Source organism: Fundulus heteroclitus, chromosome 18 (genome assembly GCF_011125445.2).
Source record: "Fundulus heteroclitus isolate FHET01 chromosome 18, MU-UCD_Fhet_4.1, whole genome shotgun sequence".
In the NCBI taxonomy this organism is placed as follows: domain Eukaryota; kingdom Metazoa; phylum Chordata; class Actinopteri; order Cyprinodontiformes; family Fundulidae; genus Fundulus; species Fundulus heteroclitus.
The window spans coordinates 25,100,567-25,111,126 of NC_046378.1; the positions used below are offsets into that span (position 1 = coordinate 25,100,567).

The window sequence follows — 10,560 nt, forward strand, 5'->3', positions numbered from 1 at the left end:
AATGGGGTGACTCCAAAAACAGAAGCAGCTCACTAAAAAGTTTGTCATTCTTGAATAAAGGTTATATTTTACCTGCTCATACATAAGTGGCAATTACTAAGTGATTGATGTGTTAATGAGATACTGTATTTTAGCTGTTGCAGCTGCAAAAATGTATGTCAAAGGTGGAAATTATGCTACTGAAACTAAGCTTGTGTTGTCATTATAATGTGAATGAGATTCTAACGTATTGCTTAGTTTTAATTTATTGACCGGAATTCTAAACGCTTCATTTGTGCTCTTTGGATTTTCCTTGCATTCCTGGAATGTGTCGTGCATTTAAAAAGTCTACCATGTTTTAAAGCTTGCATCCAAGAGATTTATTCTCGACACTCATCCTGAACTGCCTGAAAAGGCTCATTTGTTGTTCAGGATTGTAATACATTTGCATAATATGAGACAGACTAAAATTACGCATTTCACAGAGATAAGAGGTTCTGCAGCAATGTATGAGACACTGTTTAACATTAAGCATGCAAGAATATTCTGGTACACATTATAATCAGGATTTTATGGCGTATGACTGCAGTAGCGGCAATTCTAAATAGGCATCCAAAACTGTTTTTCCACATGATTTGTAATGTAGCAAGAGGTAAGCCTAATCATATATCACAGAAAACTGATGTAGCATCTAATTTTGATCATTCGGCCTAAAATTAGTCTGTCTAAATATATAAATATATATTTTCGATGTCTACCTTTTACGCAGATCTCCACCTTTCCTAGATTTAGGTACTTCAAACAGACTGAAAGGATCCATTCACTTTCTATAGCTGCTTAATCCTTTAAATCTAAGAGGGCTGGTGCCTGTCTCCAGCAAAGGAAAGGTACACCCTGACGAGATTAAGTCCATCACAGAGCAAAACAAAGGCAAACGGTGCGGACACACACACACACACGCTTGTTTAAAATACAAAGTGAGGGTGGTGCCTTAACATCCATTGACTTCCATTTATTTTCAACCCTTTCTATGGGCTGACCCTAACCCCAAACCTAACCTTTAGCAGTATATGCTAAATGTAATTGACACTTTAGTCCTAACCCCTAGCCCAGAAAACAAACGAGGACCAAAAAAGGTCCTCAGTATACCATTAAAATGAGCAAAAAATCTTCTCTCTCGGACAATTCAATTAACCTGACATGCATATTTCTGAACTGTAAAAACATGCATAGCAAGAACAAACTTAGTCCATGCAAGTAGGTTCCTAGTCAGGATTTAAACCACACTCCTTCGTGCTGCAATGCTTACAATTGTGATGCCAAGTATCCCAACGATTGATGCATATTACTGGGTAGAATCTTTTAAATGAAAAATGTTTCACTGAATATAGCAGTAAAGTAGGAACAGCTCATCCATCCATATTGAAGGGTTTTGAGAAGGTAGTCTTTAATCTGTAAAGCAGTGTGTCTGCCTCCGAAACCCATTCTGAAAACAGCTTTCAAAGAGGCAACTGATTACTGAAGGCTCTGCCTTGCATTTTCCATTTAGAGATGCCAATAACCTGTGTGTGTGTGTGTGTGTGTGTGTGTGTGTGTGTGTGTGTGTGTGTGTGTGTGTGATTTTAAAGATTTATAACTCAAAAGGACTGAGTATTGTGGAGTCCTATTGGTGACTTTTGTAAAATGTTTTATTCAGAGATTTATGGTTTTACCTTTTTTATCAAAGTTTATTTTAAAAGGGACAGTATGTTAAAAGCCATTTAAAGGTGAAGGTACCCAAGCTAACCATCATGATTTTTTTTTCTTTGGTAGTCCCCATGCATGAAGAAAATGGGCATCCAGCATGTCATCAGCAATAATGTTAAAAGTTTAATGTTAAATAATACAGATCTTGCATCATAACTGAACTAAGGCTGAAACAATTCATAGTTTTAGTAATGGGATTACTAAAATACCTTGAGGCAAATTATCTGCCTTGATTATTTGAGGTTGTTCTGTTTTAAACTAGCAGTAAATCAGAAGGTACACACTCGAGCCGGCTCCCCCTTTTTTGCTACTTTAGTCCTCACAGCCTCAGCTCTGCCTACAGCAAAGTTTTGCTGATTGCTCAGCTCGGGTTCCATGTAAGCCAATCACATGCAAGTACAAAGGCTCATACCATTTAGTGAAAACGGAGGGGCCAGATGCTCCAATTGCTTCACTATTTAGTAGCTGTCCGAGCATACCGCCAATTAACATTTTCCTGTGCATTGCATTATTAGAACGGAGAGTTGCATGATTTTGGAAACTAATATTTAAACAGTTAACTTATGTTGTCCTGGAGGTTTCTTCACTGTTGTAGATAGAAGAGCCTTATTGACCCTTTAAGTTGTTCTCAAACACCACTGTCAAAGCATTTGCTTGAAGAATCTTGCATTGTTTTTTGTTTTTTTTTCTCCTGTCCCTCTGCTTCATAGGGAAAGTACCTCTTAACCCCGTTTCTCAGTTTATGTTAATTCTGACGCAAATTAGATTCTCTGAATAATTAATTTTAGTACCGACTATCTGAATATTGGTTACTTTGACAACCCCATTATAGACTATATAATTGGGTAAAATGTGTGGACTATACTTAAACACTGGGTCAACGAACAATATTGCACCAGAAGCTGTTGCTGGAAACGAGAAAAAAAAAACCACTAAAATTGAGGTGCAACTTGCTACAGACCAATTAACAAAATCCATGAGTCTGTGTGTGTATATACTGTAGAGGAAAAGGAACTGTGTAAGAATACATTTTGAAGCCAGTGATTAGGTATTTGTGTATAAACTCTGAACAAACCTTTTACATTTTACCAATGGTTATACATATAAAATCTTTCATGTGCATGACCATTTATTCCGTTGTTCATTGCCTTTAAAAAAAAAAAAAATATGATCACTTTTTAATCTTTGATAGATAATTGAAAAACATTTTGCCTAAGATTGTTTTACCACTTTTATTACTTAATCTTTTTTTTTTTTTATACCAAGCCTTCCATGATGATGTAAGCTTCGGTGATTACAATTGCTAGACTGAATAGTGCTTACACCATCAAAAATGTCTCAACCAAAACAATCCAATGGATTGCAAACAACAATGACACAAAACTATCTTGTTACAACGTTGAACTACAAAATCATCATAAAATTAAAGCTGAAAAACAAAATGATATACATTCAAAGTACACAATTGAAGCCAAGCTTTAAATGTTACGCTTGATCTAGATTCCTGTTGAGAATTGTTTTTTTTTTTTTTAAGAAAGTTTTTTTTTTTTTTTTTCTTTCGCCACAGAAGTTTAAAGCTGACTACTATTTCCATCTTATACCAATAAAAATTTTAGCTCGACTTTTTTTGGACACTCTCCTGGCCTTTGCCCTGATAATCACTTAATGACCAAGTCAAAACCTGGCTTAAACCAAACATTTTATTTATTTTTTTTTTTTAGGTGAAATCGTTTACAGAAATGAGAACCAATATGCAATAAAATGGCAAGTTGGATTTAATTTGAAATCTGTCATTCTGGACAAAATAACAAAAAAAAAACTTGGTGGCATAATCTCAAATGCAAATACATATACGTGTGTGTGTGTGTGTGTGTGTGTGTGTGTGTGTTTAAGGTTAAGCCTTTGCTGTGGTTAAACATGAGTGTTTTGCTGTCTGTAATCCAATCACACACACATGATCTCTGCCCTTTTGCGGGAGGCACCCTGTGAAGGGTCTCTAGGTTAGGACTTCATTATAATTAAAGTGAGCGCATGAATAGTGCATGCATGGTAATGAATTCAAAAGGATTAGGAAAACAAGAGCGTATACAGTCTCGAGTGAGATGTATTCACGTAAGGAGGAAAGAAAGCAGATTGAAATGCCCCCTTTTCAAGAGTTCTTAAAGCAATATATGAGATGCTTTGGTCAAACTACAACAGGATTAGAGTACTGAAGCCCTCTTATCTACCCTGTCTTCTAAGCTTGTGTTGCATCATATTCAAAAGGGGCCATGGTGAGACACTTGACTCCTGTCGTCCTTCAAGCTGTTATTACGTACATAAAATGGCCTTGAAGCCAAAAGAAAGTGCTTGGTGTTCAATCTGACCTATGAAACGCATACAATGAGCTAAAAAAGACCACTTGGCTAAAACATCTTATTTTCTCTAAAATCTGACATTTACTTCCTCACTTGTTCCATAAATGGGTCCCTTACCTACTTTAGGAACAAAGGAAGGACAGTGGAGGTGGAGCCTAATACATTTTGAATATCCTTGTTGTTGTTTTGCCCTGCGACAGACTGGCGACCTGTTCAGGTGTTAAACTTAGAAGCTGTTAAAGCTGCAGGTAGTCTGAAAGACGACTTGACTTTGCCATTTAGGGATTTATGCATCATTTTGTTTTTAGGGTAGGGATTTTAATGGACATTGAATGAAAGAAGAGAAAATGTTAAGCAATGTTTGTTTCTGTGTTTTAACTCTCCTGTTGAACCAACTCCCAGTTTTGGTCCGTGAGGCAGACACCCTGTCTACTTTTAAGACTAATCTTAAAACTTTCCTTTTTGACAAAGCTTAAACCTAGAGTGGCTCATGTTACTCTGAGCTACCTTTATAGTTTTACTGCTATAGGCTTAGGCTACTGGAGGACATCAGGATCTAATTTTCTCATTCTATAGAGTTCTATTGTTCTTCAATTATGCATTACGTGTTGTCATTTCTGCTTTAACTTTTTGCTCTCTCTCTTTTTCTTCATAGTAGGTACACCTGGTCTGACGTTCTGTTAACTGTGACATCATCCAGAGAAGACGGCTCACCCGCTATTACCATCTAATGTAGAACAGATTACTGGATCAATGTGTGCTTCTGTGCTTTTTTGTCTCTCTCGTTGTGTCTCTGCTCTGTCTTCTGTAACCCCCAGTCGGTCGAGGCAGATGACCGTTCATACTAAGCCCGGTTCTGCTGGAGGTTTTTCCTTCCCATTAATGGGGAGTTTTTCTTCCCACTGTCGCTTCATGCTTGCTCAGTATGAGGGATTGCAGCAAAGCCATGTACAATGCAGACGACTCTCCCTGTGGCTCTACGCTTCTCCAGGAGTAAATGCTGCTTGTTGGGACTTTGATGCAATCAACTGGTTTCTTTATATAGGACATTTTTGACCAATCTGTATAATATGATTGAACTTGACTTTGTAAAGTGGCTTGAGATGACATGTTTTGTGAATTGGCGCTATATAAATAAAATTGAATTGAACTTATCTCTTCATGTTTTTGTTGGTCCCAAACTTGCAAAGAGAAAAGCGGTTTGGCATCCCCGTCTTTATTTTTTGATACAAACTCAAAGGGATGTGAGTGATGTCCTTTTGGACCCCAGGGAGAGTTCCTTTTCAGCTCCCTCTGTAATTTAAGATCCAACCTCTTTCCTGTATTGATCCTGGTGCTGCTTTGAGATGAGGAGTGTGTGATGGTGTGCATCGGTTGATGCAACATTTGAGATAACACTGAGTGACAAACAGTGCTGATGTCATGTTTAGATTGGTGAAGGCTTGTCAAAGTCAAAGGGTTGTTCTACTTAAAAGATAACCCTTTTCAGTTTGTAAACATCTTAAAAGGTTTTATTTTTTTTTTATTTCACTTTGAGATGCAAATTAAGTATACCACAAAATATCTGCCTGGCTTAAAATGCTTTATATGATTAATTTTATAATCACAAATAGTAGCTGCAGTTGTCCCTAATAAAATTACATTTTTGCTCCACTAGATAATGACAATCGCTTGAGCTTTACAGTGCAAAGAGATCCATCTTGGTCTTTTTTTTTTTTTTTTTATGTAGCTCATTATCTGCTAGCTTGTCAAGTTGAATTTGAAGACTTCTCTTTATGCTTTGTCTTTTTTAGATTGGTGAATAACAAATTAAGAGCATCATTTCTAAGATATCAAGTGCTATTAATGTTATTGAAGTACTTTTTTTTATATACCAAAGGAACTTTATGTCAATAATAAAACGTAATTGCTATCCTTCACCCTCTAGTTTCATGCAAATATTTTACTAAAGCATAATTTTAATAAAAATGCTTTACTAAGGCCATCCCAATGCTAAAAAGCATTGTAAAGGCTATTTTATTTTTTTTGAATAAAGGTTTCACTTTAATTTCAAAGTCCTTGTTCAGTGTAGACCTGTGAGGTTCAAGTTTGCCCTCAATACATTTAAACACATAAGTATGTACACTGCATAAAAAGAGATGGAACCATTATATTTCTTGCTGACAATAAATTAAACTTTTTTTAATGTTTTTAAGTATTTAAGGATTACAAAAAAAGTGCCAGAATGACTTTTTATGTAATATATTCTCTGTTCTATCATGATGACTATGCCTTTCTACAATTTAAGAAAGCCCAGATGTCATGGCTTTGCAAGCTTTTAACAAAGATTTTAGTCAAATGGAAGCACAGCTGCTGGAACATTTTAAGGCAAAACCTTATGTAAGCAATGTATTCTTTTTTTCTTTTTTAATAAATCAAGGACATTATCAGAGATTAATGGATCTTCACCAGTCTGGTTCATACTTCGGTACCCATTACAGATGCCTGTGTGGGCCATGATCATGGGTGTGTTTAAAAAAAAAAAAAAAAAAAAAAAAAAGTCTAAAAATGAATACCATTGTCCAAACATAGTTCAGGGTTGAGATGTGTTCTCTGTTCCAGATATGAACTTGCCTTTGTGTGAAATATGCTAATCAACCCTTGAAAATGAAGAGAAAGCCTTGTGAAGATGCTAGCTAAACATGGGGGTGGGAGTTGGATCCCACCCCCATGTTAGTAGTTGGATCACCCCCCCACCCAGTTAATAAAATATTAGATTGATAAATGGATTATACAGTAATATACCGCTTAAAAATCCTAAACATTAAGTTTTTTTTCAAGGAAAACATGTTTTAAATCACTTTGAGTACTTTAATAACTCAATGTCCCAGCTGTATGGAGTAAGAAAGCTGTCAAAAAGGTGTGATTTTAACAATTCATATTTGTATGTCAAAAAAATTATACAGAAATTCTCATACAAAACTCTGCTGTCATATGTGAGTTGAAATATTTTGTGGGTTAGGATTGTTTTTAATAATTACGTGCTGGAGCACATCCTGCATCGCTTCCATATTGGCTGGGTCTTTTCAACTTCTGGCATAGACGTAGATATTATGTAGTATGTAACGTCTATGGGCATAGGAGCTGATGGGAGTAAATGCAAAGGGATCAATTTTGCCCACATTTTCTGCATTTTATGGTTGCAATAACTGGCAGAAACTGCTCAAAGTAGATTATGTGGTGCAGATGTGTGACACTAATTATGCGCTACATAACGTTGCAATGCACTCTTAGTTCTGCATATACTTGAACATGCAGTTGTTTTACAGCTGGTGCCCCCCATGTTATTCTGAAAATATGGAAACTTTTTAATGTGCAGAACGTTATAGTGTTTTTATCCTTCCCCAGAATTTAGATGATTTGCTTAATTTGGATCGGTTGAGGGTGGTATAAGAAAGGGGTCACCCATGGGCCCATACTGCATCTTAAACTAGATCTTAACTACTATTTCTCAGTAAAGAGCTGTGAATACAAACAAGATACATGTAACATCTAAGATGTTAACCTGATCCCGGTGGTTTATGGAATTTTAAATCTTTACTGTCTGCAGTTGATTTAGGCATCTCAGAGATTTGGTGTATTTGCCTTGATACTAAAGCATAAGTTTAAACTTGTTTTCATAAATGCAGGCATTTATAAAAACATACATAAAAAATGGTTATATGAATGTGCAAATTCCTAATAACTGATTTTTAAAATCTGACAGTCTTTTCTTTTCTTCTAAACTGTCTCGAACAATAGTCGTTACAATCAGAGTTCAGTCATTTACATACATTTTGCATGTAGTGGAAGTTTATCACAAGGCAGAAAGACTTGAAAGAGATTTACATTATGTATAATTCATGTAGTGTCTTATAATGAATTCAAACGGTTAATGATTAAAATTCATAAAAGGTCCCCACACTGTATAAGGCAACAGAATAAAGAACCTAAAAGTAGAAAATTACCCCCAAACAAATAATTCTCTATTAAAGATTCAAGGATGAGGAACAAAATTTCAGCATAAAAAAATGTTCTTTAACACCATTATGGAAAATGATATCAATCTGTTTCTCTAAATATAGGAAGGATTTCTAAGTTTGTAAGCATCAACTTCCTCGAATGACTTGGTGAGAATTACAATTTATGGACAGTAAAGGTTTTCTCAAAGAGCTCGGTGAGGCAGGGATCGGACAACAGTTCTAGTGCCAAGCTAGGTTCCTTTCTTGCTCCGCAACATTCTTGGTTTTCTTGTTTTGATTTAATTTTGGACAGAATAATTAAAATACAGAGCTTTCGCTGGAATAAGTCTCTAGCTACACTACTCTAAATATTTATCTAAATGATTTTATTTTCATCCATTTGTGGGGGAAAAATTGTCTAGACAGTCTGAGTCAAAGCCCACTGTGTGCCAGCAGCAATAATGTGGCCATAATTACATCAAAATTCAAAGAAAGATAAAACTTCAAGAACGAGTTTGGGGTCAATGCTCTCCATAAGCAAATGTAGCTTGTTTTCTCTGCCACCAATTAGCCTTTATTGCTGGTAACCTCTTATGAACTTATTTAGCTTACAACTGAGTTAAATACAAGTCTTTAGGAAGTTAAACCTCTGGTGGGCATGCCCAGAGTAAGCTTCCACATAATTATTTTTTTAACCCACAGCTATCCAGTGCACATGTAAACTCCAAACTGAATTTTAAACATCATCACATCTTACAAACCTATTTTTTAACATCAACCATTTGCTAATAGTCCTTGTTCAATACATCATTCGAGTGAGTAAAATCACTGTGTAAATGCTTGAAAACTTATTTTTAAAGTGCACTAAAATAACACATTTAATTTGACTTCCATTTACCAGTTCAGTAATGTTTTAGGTGGTTCAGTCTCTTGTTATCTTAAAAGCGACTAATAGTTTGTTGCGACTTGAAGTTTCTGCAAAGTGAGCCTCAGTGTGCCTCGCTAAGACGGGATTTTGAGGTTTAAAACACTTCTGTAAAGCGCTGACTGTAGACGACAGGATTTTCCATTGGGGTAATTTTCTGAAGTGCTAAGCATATGTACTCTGTTTCGATATAATTTAATAATTTGGCTTGTAACATTTCATTGTAGTAAAAGCAGTTAAACCGGTGCTCTCCTGCTTTAGAGAGCTGGAGTTTAGCTCTGAATATCTTGAAATGTGACCATTGTTTCAGCTGCGTGCTGTGCACCTCAATCTCCTAAGGTCTTGAATGGACTACTCTAAGTGCAGCTTGCAGAGCAGATCATTTCGCACAATGGGAAGCTGCAGCAGTTTATGCAGTCTTTCACTCCAAATATGTGTAAAGGTGAACAATTCCCTGATTGTATGGGGAAAAACATGCAACATAGTTGAACAAAAAATGTTTTTGCCAAACCTTTTCAGGCTTTAGGAACGTTTTCAAGTGAAGTAACTCATAACTTTAAAATGCTGTTACATTTTCATCTGCTGGGGTGCTCGCCACCATGTTGCTCCGAAGCTGCACTGCTCCGATTGTGGCAGCTGTTCACATGCACATGTCTGGTCCAACCTGACTATGTAAACAAGAGACTAGAGAACAACACAGAGAGTAGCGGTGGGACATCACATCATAGTCCATCTGACATATTGCCTTTTAGTTCCTCACATCACTATTTTTATTTTTTATTTTTTTTTTGGTTCTCTCTGAAATATGATGTAAATTATGTCTGATGTGAATTGTCTCATCTGGAAAAATGGGCACAACAGTAAATTAACAAATTTTAGTTGAATGTACTGCAGGTAGGATTATTTTGTTGATGAATTTATTACTAAGCGGGGCTTTATAATTTAATTACAACATTAGGCTCTGTGTAGTCCATTTTGGCCCATTAGCACAGTGTTTCAAATATTGCTTGATGATTTAAAATCATAACCGGATGTCGTTCACACTCTGATTACTAGTTGGCAGCAAAGTGCTTCTTGGTATGAGTCAACAGGCATTTTGGCAGTACTGGAAACAGAAGCAGATTCATAAAAACTGTCTAAAAGGGGTTAATGCAAAACTTTGACGCACTGCTTTCTAAGCTCGCAAAATTAGATGAGCAAATGGGTATCAGGAGTTGTTTCATGAGGAACTTTTGGTACTGATCAACTAAAAATGTCTTGATTGGGCTCACAATCTGAAATTAAGGATTAGGGGCAAGTATGAATTAGCAACATAAGCTGATTGCCTTTACTGATCCTGGTTATATTCAGTGGCACCAAAACCAATAACGTTCATGTCAATCATGTGCAGCACCACACATAGATGCAACTTTGAGGTTTTAAAGTGAATTAATAAATTCATTTACAGTTCTTAAATACTGACTGTACCTAATGTTACCAGCTTGTTTGTGGATTAATTTAAAACACTGGGTGCGACTCCCATTCATAGCGTGGTTTCTAAATGCCAAGCTTCAGCCACACCTAAATATGCTTG

The 10,560-nt window shown here is 36.1% G+C and overlaps 1 protein-coding gene across 3 annotated transcripts in view; it reads left to right on the top strand.

Annotated features, from left to right (window-relative positions):
- LOC105932605 (neprilysin) overlaps window positions 1-10,560 on the top strand; it is a 51,309-nt gene that overhangs the window by 22,550 nt on the left and 18,199 nt on the right. The window lies entirely within an intron of this gene.